Raw genomic sequence first — 13,055 nt, forward strand, 5'->3', positions numbered from 1 at the left:
TTTAGATAAAATAGAAACATATGCTAACTTCCTGGATGAGAAGTCAGAAATATATACGAGTTCCCAAAATTTATCTGTGAAATTCAATGTAATTTTAATTAACTTCTCAACAGGGTTTCTTCACAGAACTTGATCAATTGATTCTAAAAGTCTAATGGAAGTCTAAAGGACTAAGAAAAAAAGAAAATTTTGAAGAAGACAAGTTCATTAGGGAAAGAGAACTCTCCTCACCAGATACAAAGATTTATTATAAAACTAGGGGGCAGCTCACACAGTGCAGGAAGAGGCACGGAAGCTCACTAACAGAGGGAGGGGAGAGTAGCTACAGAGGTAGCGCATTCCAGAGTTAAGGAATATGGACCAAGCGGCATTCCGTAGTGTGGAGGGATGGCTATTCAATAAATGGTGCCAACAAGTTGGTTTCCCATGTGGAAAAATAGAAAATATATATATATATAAAGAGGTGGAATGTATAACACACCACTCATTAAAATAAATCAGACAGTGTGCTAAGTAGAATCAGAGACACCCCCCCCCCCAACCTAAGGAAGTGACATATCACCTATGTGCTCATTTATAATGGGTACTTGAAAACTGACACAAAGTGGGTCCAGGCTGAAGGACCAGCATTTGCCCGGACACACAAAGGAGTGTAGTGGAGGAGACCCCTGTGATGGGGGCAAGTAGCCAGAGGTGAGATCTGCTATAGTGTTAGAACTATTTCACACCACACAGCTCTTGTGGGTCAGGTTATGAGTTTTAGAATCTATCCTCAGAGTGGTCGAATCCAAGAGAGTTTGAAGTGAAACGAGTCGTGATCAGACTTTCCAAAAGATGCCCCTAGCTGCTGTGCGGAAAATGGGTAAGAGCAGGGTGGGCATGAAAGGTCACTCGGGAGGGTACAGCAACTGTCCCGGGGCCGAATTATGGAAGTGGCTGTTGTCCTAGGAGGTGTTTTAGAAGGATATGCCTAAAATGGGGAAAGTCACAAGAACAAAAACATACTTTGTTATAGTTCTTCCCATAGTTTCACACCATGTGCTGTTGGCTGAATTCAGGGATGCAAAGCCTGGGGATATGGAGGGCCAATGGGATATTTAGTGAGAAAAATTCACACAAAAGTATATCCGTGCAGTTCAAGCCTATGTTGTTCAAGAGTCAACTGTGTGCACCTTCTGGCTACTCCAACCTTCCAATTCAGACATCAGAAATTCTATCGGGGGGCAAATTAGGGGAATTATTGAGAATTTAATATGACAGCATATGAAAATCCAGTCATTTTGTTGTCTTATTACTTCTAACAAATGTGATGGAGAGTGAGCTGACTTTGGGTGATGGGCATACAACCCAATCAACAGTTCAAATGCTACAGAGATGTTTACCTAAAACCTAGGTACTCTTATTGACCAATGTCACCCCTTATTTTCTAAATAAAAAAAAGGCAGACTGAACAATTTGGGGGATGGGACAAAGATTATTGCACAAATAAAGATTAAACTTTTCACAATCCCCAGAGCAAAATTTGCTCTATTTTGAGGTCTCCATGAGGAATTCAAGGGCCGAAGAAAGAAAGTGGTGAACTTCAAGTCAGGGACAGCTGCAGTGGTGCTGGAGAAGAATGTGCAGGCATGCAGGCCCACGGCCCCAGCCGCCACGGCTCAGCGCAGGGGTGTCTGGCTGGACAGTCCCGTGCAGGGCCTGAGCGGGAGAGCAACAGCAGGTGGGCACTCAGGACCTGGCCTTCTCACCATTCTTCCAGCATCATGTAACCCCCAGAAGAGGAAGGGAAGGGGTCGAATGACGTAAGCTTTGTCATGCGAAGCCTACACTATTTCTATCCGCAAACCCACCGGAAATTGCGACTCTAAAATTTCTAGAGCCTCTTTCTTAAAAAGGGATCTTGCCTAAAAGAGGCCCTTTATGCGAGTTCTGAGTTCTCCAAGTTTTTCTCTAATAACTTAGGAATGGCTTACATTTATTATCATGCAGGTATCCAGGTACCGCCTAGGTTTAATCAGGAAGAGACCTACAGATCATTGTACCCTCACTTCACAGATGAGGCAACTGTGTGCCTGGCCAAGGGCGCCTAGCAAGAGGGTGGAATTGCTGGGACTGGAGTTCAGGTCTGCTGCCTCCGCCTCCCTCGCCGTATCCACCTCGCCCCTCCCACTTCAGCAAGGCTAACTGGACTCGGCAGCGCGACCTGGTCCTAACTGCCCGCTATGCATGTTAACTGCTTCTTGCTTTGCATTCTGTTCAACGTGTGGAGTCACATCATGAATGTACGCTAGGAGAAATTCAGCGGGATGAATTCTTTGCTTATGGGCTCCCTACTGTTCTCACATATATTACTCCCACTCTCAAAAGGGGATTTGAGTTTCCAGGAGTGAGTGAAATAAGCCGAGCCGAGCCATTAGATCCTATACCCCACCAGGGGATAAACGTCCACAGAATACGCAATGCCTTTAGCAGGTTAACTGCGTGTCTTGAAAAAAAGGCTTGTTTCTAGAAAAAGATATTTCAAAGGAAAACAATTTAGCTTAATTAATTTATTTCTTTTTGAAAAAGAGGCAAATCTAAAATGTATTAGTGTGTCCTTACGCACTGGTGTCTGGTCCTTTGTTGGTCACGTGTCACCAGTCATTTACACGTCGGCCTGTAGTATAGGAGTTCTCCCTTATCCATGGGGGATAGTCTCAAGACCCCAGTGGATGTCTAAAAAAGTATGGATAGTACTGAACACTATACAGCCTATGTTTTTCCCTCTCCATGCATACATACCTATGATAAAGTTTAATTTATAAGTTAACACAGTAAGAGGTTAACAGCAACTGATAAAATAGAACAATTATAGGGCTTCTCTTTATCAGAATTGCCAGTATCACTGATCTTGAGATTTGGGACCGTTTCTATAGTAAAATACAGGTTGCTTGAACACAAGCGCTGTGATATCGCAGCAGTCAGGTAACTGAGAAGGCTACTAACGGGTGGAGGGCGTGTACAGGGTGGAGGTGATGGACGAAGAATGACTCACATTCTGGGCAGAATAAAGTGGAGGGGCCTGAGATTTCAACGTGGTGTTCAGAATAGTGTGAAATTTAAAATGTATGAAACGTATGTTTATGGCATTTTCCATCATTACTTTTGGCCTGTGGTTGGCTGAGGGTAACAGAAACCTTGGAAAGAGAAACCGCGGCTAAGGGGGAACTATTGTAATGTTTCCGCAAATGAGTCTCAGGGAACTTGGCTCTGATAGTGCATGAGAACATGCAGAGATCTGCAGCCTATGCCCCGTCTTGGAGTGTCCCCATGCCCACTTAGCACACTACAGGCCTTGCAAGTCCTTTCATAACACATTTGCCAAACTTCTTTGACCATGGACCGCTGTTAATTTTTTCAGTTAACATCCTTAGGACTCAAGTTTCGCAGAACACCCCTTGAGAAGTGCTTGTTCATGGTTTGTCTACAGGAGCTTAATACTGGGCAGCGGGTAACATGTTGGTCACAGGTTTTCTCTGTGAAGCCTCATAAATGTAGCTCTGGCTGTGAGCCCTCCCCAAGTCCCAGCCTGACTTCAGCAGGCTCTCTTTTGTCACAATGTGACAGTAAATTTCAACTTCGTTTTCCAGCTCCTGAATGTCTAAATTACGCTCAGCATCAGCCATCACCGTGGTTGAGGCCCAGACCTCAGCAGCGGCATTCCCGGACCTCTAGCTCCTGCTTTCCTACTGACTGTGTCGCCTGGCAGAGACCTCAGCTCCTAGCCTGTGTCAGTAAGATGTCCTCCTCCATGCGCTAGGGTTCAGTCCCTGGAAGGTTTGGAGGCTCACAAAGGTTGCTATGCCTTTTCTCCTGTCCTGTCCCTCTTCTCCGCATTCTCCTCTCCGGTCCCTCGAAGGCCCTCTAATTTCTCTCCTTGTCACATCATTGTGATTTTGGAAGCTACTTTATTTTGAGCGTGCCCTTGGGAAGACTCGTGTACACACACACACACATATATATGTGTGTAATATATACATATATACACACATATATACATATATACATATATGTGTATGTGTGTATGTGTGTGTGTGTGTATGTGTCCATAAAGTCATGATGCACTTTTGACTGTCACAGGAAAGCAACAAAAGACGATAGAAATGTGAAATCTGCACCATATAAAAGGAAAACTCTCCCAGTTTCATACCTATTCAGTGCAGTTTGATGTGGGCTCATGCACAGATTTTTTAGGGCTCCTTAGGTAGCTATCCCGTATAGCCTCTACAGACTCGTCACTGACTGATGGCCTACCAGAACGGGGTTTCTCCACCAAACTTCCGGTTTCCTTCAACTGCTTATCCCACCGAGTAATGATATTCCTATGTGGTGGTGCTTTGTTATACACATGCCGATATTCACGTTGCACTTTGGTCATGAATTCGAATTTAGTGAGCCACAGAACACACTGAACTTACCTCTGTACTGTCCACATCTCGACTGGCATGGCCGTGGGCTGCTCCTCTGTATACATGGTGTTACGTCATCATCTGCGCACGCGCACATGTTGCCACATCATCCTCCAGAAACTGGGAGGGTTTTCCTTTTATTTGGTACAGATTTCACATTTCTATTGTCTTTTGTTGCTTTCCTGTGACCAGTCAAAAGTGCACCATGACTTTACAGACACACTGTATATATATGAAGATGCCAGGATTAGTGCTTACTCAGTTAATGTAAGTTCCCCACTCCCTTCTTTCTCTGTTGGTCTAACTGGTGTAATCAACCCTGGGCGCACACTGCAACCATGGGTGGAACCTTTAAAATACAGATATCTGGGTCTTACTTTTAGAGACTCTGGTTTAAATGGTGGGAGTCTAAGCATCAATACCTTAAGCACCTAGGCAGTTTATTCATACACATCAGGGCACTTTCACTGATTTACTACATGGAATCAATGAATGTAAAAACTGTCATTAGTTGCCAAATCATCAGAATAAAGAAATGCTGAAATATTCCACAGTGAACTAATTCCCTGTCCACCCACAGCTCCTGTTCAGCTATCCACATGTTCACCCATGGCTCTTCAGATACAGCTTTTCTTCCAGATGTTCAGAAAAGTATTGCAACATAATAATGTATCCCTGTGCCTGCCCATTGAACTCCAAGCTTGTGAGAATGGGAGAATAAATCTAGACCACTTGGCACACTTTCTCTATAGCTGTCATTGGTATGATATTGCAGTTATAACTTTCCAGCCTGGGATGAATATTCACTCAGCTCCTATGCACCCAAAGCAGGGCACTAGCAACTACCACTAGTCACATGGCTCAAAAATCCCATCCTGATGCTTTGACTTCTAAGGCCATTCCTGATAGCAACCATTCTAGCCTGAGCTCCCTTGGTAACATAGCTTACAGCAAAAACCTGAGTATAATCATAGAGCCCAGGAGTGAAGGACAAGGAGACAGTAGAAAGGATGTAAGAAGAGCCAGCAGGAGAATTTGTTAACAAACATGGTGCTACCAAGGGTGACTGATTGCTCAATTTTATGGGCCCATCCTTGAGCAAAAATAACAATTATATCACTGTCCATTGGTCAAGGGAGAGATAGGAAATTACCCAGCGGGAAATTTTATGTGGATGACTCGTCTACTATCTGGAAACAATTGGATTGGAAAACTGGCGATGAGAAAGTCAGGGAAGAGTTATGTAGATGGAACTACAGGAGATGGCACAAGCTTACGGGTATGATCACCTACCTGAGAACATCCACTGCAGAGGGGTGTCTCATCAACCAGTGGGAAGGGATGGCGCATCCTGTGCAGATCAGCCAATCTTTCTCATTGGTTGTCTCTGTGCTCGACAATGGGCCAAGAACAGAGGGGTTGTGTGGCAGAGGCAGAGGCTTGCATGAGCTCTCTCGGACCTAAGTAATGCTTCTCTCGAATGTCCAACATGTCGTCAGTAGAGACCAAGGAGATCAGCGAGCCTTTTGGTAGCAGATCGATTATAACACACATCTACCACTCCTGAGTACAAAAATTTGTCCTTATAGGAATTGTTACTTAACTGAATATGGGTTTGCCATATGTAGAGTTTATACATAGTTCTACTGCAACAACTATAGCCCAACAAATAAGGGCTAAGTCTCCTCAGAGATGAAGGTCAATGTTACCTCATTAGGACACCAACCTAGATCAACGACCTCTTGAACACTGAGATAAGTATAATATTATAAAGCACAAATGTGATCATGTCATTTACATGCTTTAACTTTTTTAATGGCTACTTATTGACTTTAATATAGAAGTTCAAATTACTCATCTTAGCTAAGAGATTCTTGAAGATTTAATTTTTGTTGCTTTTTTTCCTTTATTTACAATATTTATTTTTTTGCTACACCATCCCAGAGTCAGTTCCAACAACACTGAACTACTTTCACTTCCTGAAAACGGAACCAAGCCTTTCTATGCACTGCCTGTCACCCTGACACACCCTCCCCTCTCCCACTTCCGATTTCAGAGGAGACAGTGAGAGCTCTTGGATGGTTTCCTGGACCCTCCAAGACTGACCTAGTCATGGTCATGCCCACCCACCCTTCTTGATAACTCTTAACTGTAACACTCACTATTGCTTGACCTTGGATAACCTATCAAACTGTAAGTTTCTCAACACACCTGACATTAGGCATGTGAGAAAAATTAGGCATGTGAGAAAAATTCATTGAAAGGAATAAATAAATAAAGTGTTTTTCTCTTTTTTTTCTATTATAATATCATTTAAAAAGATGAGTGCATATTTTTTTCTTACACTTCTCCTATGCACTTAAGAAGCAAAATGAAATAGAACATGAACAGCATGAAACTGATTGGGAAACTTACCAGGGGTAAAGTTTTTTATCATTGAGATCAACCAACCTCTTTTAGTCATCATTCAGGGGGAAAAAATGATTAAATTCTATATATAGATTCACAACCATTTATCATTCTCCTATGTTTTTATATTGAAAAAATTCTGTTTTATATATATATTTATCACAATAGCATATTGCAAAGTTGAGCACACTGCCTCTTGACCATTTTTCTCCCTGGTGGTCTTGACTTTTATGCGATTTAGACTTCCTAGTGACTGACAAAGGACAGCAATTTGATGCTGCAGTTCTCTTCCAGCCGTTAACATGGGGTTCTGAGGGGGAAAGTGACAGTTTTCTCAGCAAAGCATCTACAATATATCTGCAATCTGTACTCCCCTGCGTCTTGAAACAACAGGAACAAAACTCCCTCTGCACCTTGATACAAGTGAGACCCATTTCCCAGTGGCATTCAATCAGATTTTACGGTGAGGGAGAAAGAAAAAGAGCCCGCTAGAACAACATGGCAATGAGAGGCTATATAGTATGGTGCTTGGGGTCACAGGCTTTGGACGCAGACATTTGGGTTCAAATGCTTGTCCTGCTTTTAGCCTCTCTCTCAGCGTCAGTCCTTTCATTGTACAATAGACATAATCGCATCCACGTTATAAGGTTGTTGGGAAAATTAGGACACAGTCCACTCTCCACGTCCAAATGGCAGTTCCTCCTGATACATTCTTGAGAAACTGGGACAAGAAGGGAATCTGATCAAAAGAGTCCTAGGAACCAGAATATTCAGAGAGGGCTGGGGGTGAGTAGAAGGGGAACATGGACGGGGATGAGGGGACAGTGGGCGTAAGTAGTTTTATCAGGTCTCAGCTTCTAACCTGGGGTTCAGAAATTAGACAATCACCCTAGGAATCACCGTGCAGAAATAACCTGTGACAGGCCTAGTATATTGTGGAGAATATTGTCAGCCACCTGCAGGGGAGAGCTAGGAGGATCCCTGGCTAGCGCACTGCCTTAAGGACTTCCATAACTCCCCGGGACACACCCTTAAGGACTTCCATAACGCCCGGGACACACGGGTGCTCTGTGCTGTGCCTCCTCACAAACAGATAACAAGCACAGTGGCTTGCTTGCCAGGCAGGAAGCTGGATGATAATGATGATGATCATTTTTTTTTTAGCAATAAGAAGAATCATAGAAAATAATTTTCTTAATGTAAGGCTGGAGTAAACTGGAGGTTAATTTATCATTAATCCATTTCAGCTTTGACATAACAAAAACTACTGCCACATATGGAATGAGTCAAATGGGCTCCAGAGCTTTTTCTGATGAAAAATTATAAAAGTTTGTTCCCATAATAACATCTGAATAGATTTTGGATGCTCATGCAGGAAGGTTGAGATGATCAGTATGAAATTAGTGCTTTCTCACTCCCAGAACACTTTTATATCGAACATTTCATCTGTACTGAATAAGAAATAGCATTAAAAAGACAGGGAAAATACCTCATATTAAAGAAGAGAAAATTCAAGAGGTTATCTATCTGATTGTTCCAGGTCACATAGCTAGTAAACAAGTAACAAACAAACAAACCTAGAACAGATCTCATGACCCGAAGCCAAGAACGGAGTCCCAGACGAGCTCACTGATGCTGTTGCCATGGATTTTTATGGTAAGTGTTTAGCAGGCAGTGTTGCAGGGTGGCAACTTAGACAAGGGCATGTGTTCAGACGAGGGCACATGGATATTTCCCTGATTTGACCCATGACCGGAGTGTAAACATAACGGAGAAATTGAATACTGGTCTGTTCTTTCTCTGGGCGCACTCTTCAGCCTTCTCCGGGCAGCCGTGTCCTCAGAGGCTGACCTTGTGAACCACAACGAGAACCCTTGACTCTGGCTTCCTAGTGGTTCATCCAGTAGGGAGCCCCTGCAAGAATTGAAAGGATGGAGGGAGGGAGGAGAGGAAGTCTCCAGTATGTTTTTTCTTTCGCCAGCTCCTATTTTGAGGCTAGCTCACTACTAAACGTCACAGCTTTAGTCCAGCTGGCCTCTCCAGACAGTCCCTTGTGCCTCCAGGGCTGGGAAGCACTCCCTCCTCTTGCCCTTCAGGGCCAGGGCTGTTGGGGCGCCAGATGCTACTGCCCCCAAGTACTGCACCACCCCTGTGGCACCCCTACATCCTGCCCTCGCCTTTGTAAATACCGTATTTTTTGCTCCATAAGATGACCTAGGGTTTTAAGAAGAAAAAATAAGAAAAAAAATATTCTGAACCAAATGGTGTGTTAAAATATTTAATAAAATATACCACAATAATATTTCAACAATGTAAACTCAACAGCAGTATTAACAACCATTAGCACTGTTATTAACAAATGAGAAAAGACTTTAATGTTCAGATACTCTTCTAGTTGTCCAGGAACCCACAGCAGCTAAAAAACATAAACATTTGCTCCATAAGATGTACGAGCATTTCCCCCTCCATTTTCTGGGGAAAAAAGTGCGTCTTATGGAGCGAAAAATACGGTATCTCTTTATCAAACTCGCCTCATGATGTCTGAATTTGAGCGAGCTTTCTCTTGCCTGCTGCAATTCTTCCTGACATTACCTTCCAGAACGCACACCATGGAAAGTGTCTGTTCTCTAGGCAAAGAAATCTAATCTCTCCCCCCTCTTATAAAATTAAATAAACTAGCATCCCTTTGAATTAAGAGCAATACACGGTGCGTGTCTGGTGTCACAGGCCTGGAGGATGCAGTCATGGAAACAGACTCTTTCCCTCCTTGGGTAGCAACTCTCTGACGGTCCTTCCAGAAGCCACTTCCCTTCTTTCAGCATTGTGGTGAGGATGTGACTGCACCACACGCCAGGAGCAGGTGGGGTCTGTGAGCGAACTGAGCTTCTTCAACTCCAGCCACAGTGCCCAGCTTAAATGGAGGAACAAGGGCAAGCAGAATCACGACTTTTATCAGAAGTGTCAATAAAGAAACTGTCATTGTGCTGGATTTTCTAAGTGGTGGAAGCTCAGCCTGGTACTGGTAGCCATCTTTGACATGATAGCAATGATAGATAGATGATAGATAGATAGATAGATAGATAGATGATAGATAGATAGATAGATAGATAGATAGATAGATAGATAAAAAGAATAAAATAGCAAAGTCAAAATAGACAGAACAAGAAGATGGCAAAAATGTCTTCCTGGCAACATGAATTGAGCATTTCAAATCGGCCAAACCTGAAATTGCCCCTGGTCTTTTCTTCTGTGGGCCAATCATTTTTTTTTTCTCCCCTCTGATAGTTTAATTAATTTAGTTGCATCCAGAAGAGTCTGCAGTGAAGGAAAAACTCCTGATCTGTAAGAGTTGAAACTTATTCCAGTTTCTGTCATTCAGAAGTTGTGTGACCTTCGGTAAATTATTTTTCCTCTCTGGGCTCAGACTCATCTATAATAGGAGGATGTTTTACCAGCTCTTCTTTAAATGCCTCTCTAGAGCTGAATACGGAGAAGCAGGAACAGTGGCCGATCTTCCCACTCTGCTAGAACGAAGAGGACGGTTATGCAACAACGGAGCTCATTGTCTGTATCCAGCACATTTAGGATACAGACAGGCGCCCCTTCCCTCTGCCCAATAGAGGCCACTGCAGAGAGAAGTCCTACCCAGCCCTTATTCATCCCATTGATATTCCTGGGAGATCTCATCTAATCTTCCCCATTTCAATTCAGTCAGCCAGGTACACAGGGCAATTTTCATGGTATCTCTCTTCCAATAATCAGATAAATATTTGCTGCCTACTATAAGTAAGATGTGGTGTGAGCTATCATGACAATGAACATTCTATCTCTATGGGTGTCCTCTTTGAAAGGACTGAATTCATTTTCTGAAATAAATGTCATAGAAACAATTGAATTTTGAAGTAAAGAGGAAGAACATTTTTGAAGAGTACTTAATCCTCCTTATTCTCCATCCAGCCATTCTTCCAACCCCCAGTATCTCTGGGCTGTTCACAGTAGCTCTGTGCAGCTCTGTTTTCTGCTTTTGTTTTTCAGTAGATGAAACTTTGCTTACATAAACAAGGCTTATGTCAAATGAATGGAACAACATAACCCTGTACAATTTGCCAAACGTTTGTTGAGTTGTGAGGTCCTATTTTTACCTACTATGTTTGGATGTGAGAAGGAAACTGTTATCATCTTGCCCTGAAAAAATCCTGATCCCACTTATGGTGGGAAAAAAAAAATCCTTAAATTTTTACATGGGAGGTATGTCAGTCTCTGCTGGCTTAAATTGCCTTTCTTTTTTTGAAGACTTTTTTTTAGCGTTTTTTGGATACTTAGTCACATTCAAGATTCATGCTTTCTCTTATGATATCTTCTTTGATAGTGATACCAGATGGTACCTTCCACAAGATGGCTCCTGGGTGGAAAGGGAACTTAATTCTCTCCGTCTATGTACTGGTCCTGGTGCAGTCTCCTAAGAAGGATGTCTGTCTGCTGTAGCTGGTGTCCCTTTGAAGTTAAGGTGTGTCACCACTCCCTTCCCCTCGGTGTGGGTGTATTTCCCTACCTGGAAGCTCTCTGGACCCTGTACGTTTAGAATCATATGAAGGCTTCCTCATGTAGGCATTATCAATTATTAACTCCATTTCTAGCTCCTCCCTTCTCTTCGGAGGATACGGCTTCTCTTGGTGGGCACGGCTGAACATTCTAATCTAATCAAGGATCGTTGGTTCCAGTCCTCATCCTGAGGCCATCTGGGAACCTACCCCGTCACCTCATTCAAACAAAAGACACTCCTGTCACCCAGGAAATTACAAGAGTTTCAGGAATTCTGTGTCAGGGATGGAGTAAAAGACCAAATATTCAAACAAGAGACGTTCCTTATCCCTTAGGAAGTTTCAAGAGTTTTAGGAGTTAGTTCTGTGTCAGAAATGCATATGAAGACCAAATGGATGTTTGTTACTATAATTTACAATTATCACAGGAGCCCAGCACTCTGTTTTAACAAGCCTTCCAGCTGACTCTTCTGCATGTGAAAGTCTGCTGTAGATGAATCGCTGCTCTAGATGAAAACCGTGAGACTCAACCCCTGACCCCAGGGCCTGGCAGCCTCAGCATTACCTGGACACTTGGTAGAAATGCAGTATCTCAGTGACCACTTCAGATCTGTTGAATCCAAATATTTTAAACTAAGATTCCCAGGTGATTCGTATAAACATTACAGTTTGAGAATCATTGCACTAGTGACTGAACTTCTAGTCAACCTGACTTGTAGGTCACAGGTAGACAGATTATTTTAAAGCTTTTATATAAACGTTTTCTTCTCTCTCTGCGTTGGTAGGCCACCTCCGGTCCCAGCTTGGACATCTGAGGGACAGTGATCACAGCATGACTCATGTGTGCCCACAAAGATGTGGGCTTTTTCTTTCCATTCTCTATTCTTTCTCTTGAGTCCCCAACCTGCGGACAGCTGGGTGAAAAGTATTATTTCACTCATGCATTAAAACTATCTCCATCTCTTTCTACTTAAACTGCCACATTGAGTTAACTCAGCTACTTTGGGGTATTACATGTTCAAACTTTCTGATACACTCCACCTATCCCAGCTCCGCCCATGGTGGCTCTGGGGCGGGAGAGGCGACGAGGCCTTGTGATTGCAGGAGAGAGTCTGGGCTAAGCTGCTCACATCCTGGGCAAACGAGAAACAAGAGGGGTCTTCCCTAAGAAACTTTCCTGTGAGGGGTGGAAAGCTGTCATGCTGCTTTTGTTAGAACACTTCGCTGCCATTTACCCTAGAACTGCCATAATAAATGTACAAACCTGCAATGTCTACGACAGGAGTGGCACCCCGAGACATGGATTGCTTGTGCGCAACCCGCCACAACTGTATTCTAGTCTCGATTTTTTATACCCTATTGTTGTGCGTCGGGATGAATATGGAGTCTCCCAGAGGCCTGCAGCTGCCCACAGGGAAAGCAAATGCCTCTTCTCCCCCACCCATGCTGGAAGCTTCCACTGCTCCTCAGGCCATCAGGTTCAACATTTGTGCCTGATGTTTGCATTTTCCATTTCCTTACATAACAGGAACCTTGTTTACCTACTTCATAACTGCTTCCTCACTTCCTTTGACATGGGGAAACTCCAAAGTGAAGTCATGCAGTCCTGGCTCTTGACATGAAATGGGAGCATAAGGGATTTTAATAATTTTTCTTT

The sequence above is a fragment of the Saccopteryx bilineata genome, chromosome 4 (genome assembly GCF_036850765.1).
Source record: "Saccopteryx bilineata isolate mSacBil1 chromosome 4, mSacBil1_pri_phased_curated, whole genome shotgun sequence".
In the NCBI taxonomy this organism is placed as follows: domain Eukaryota; kingdom Metazoa; phylum Chordata; class Mammalia; order Chiroptera; family Emballonuridae; genus Saccopteryx; species Saccopteryx bilineata.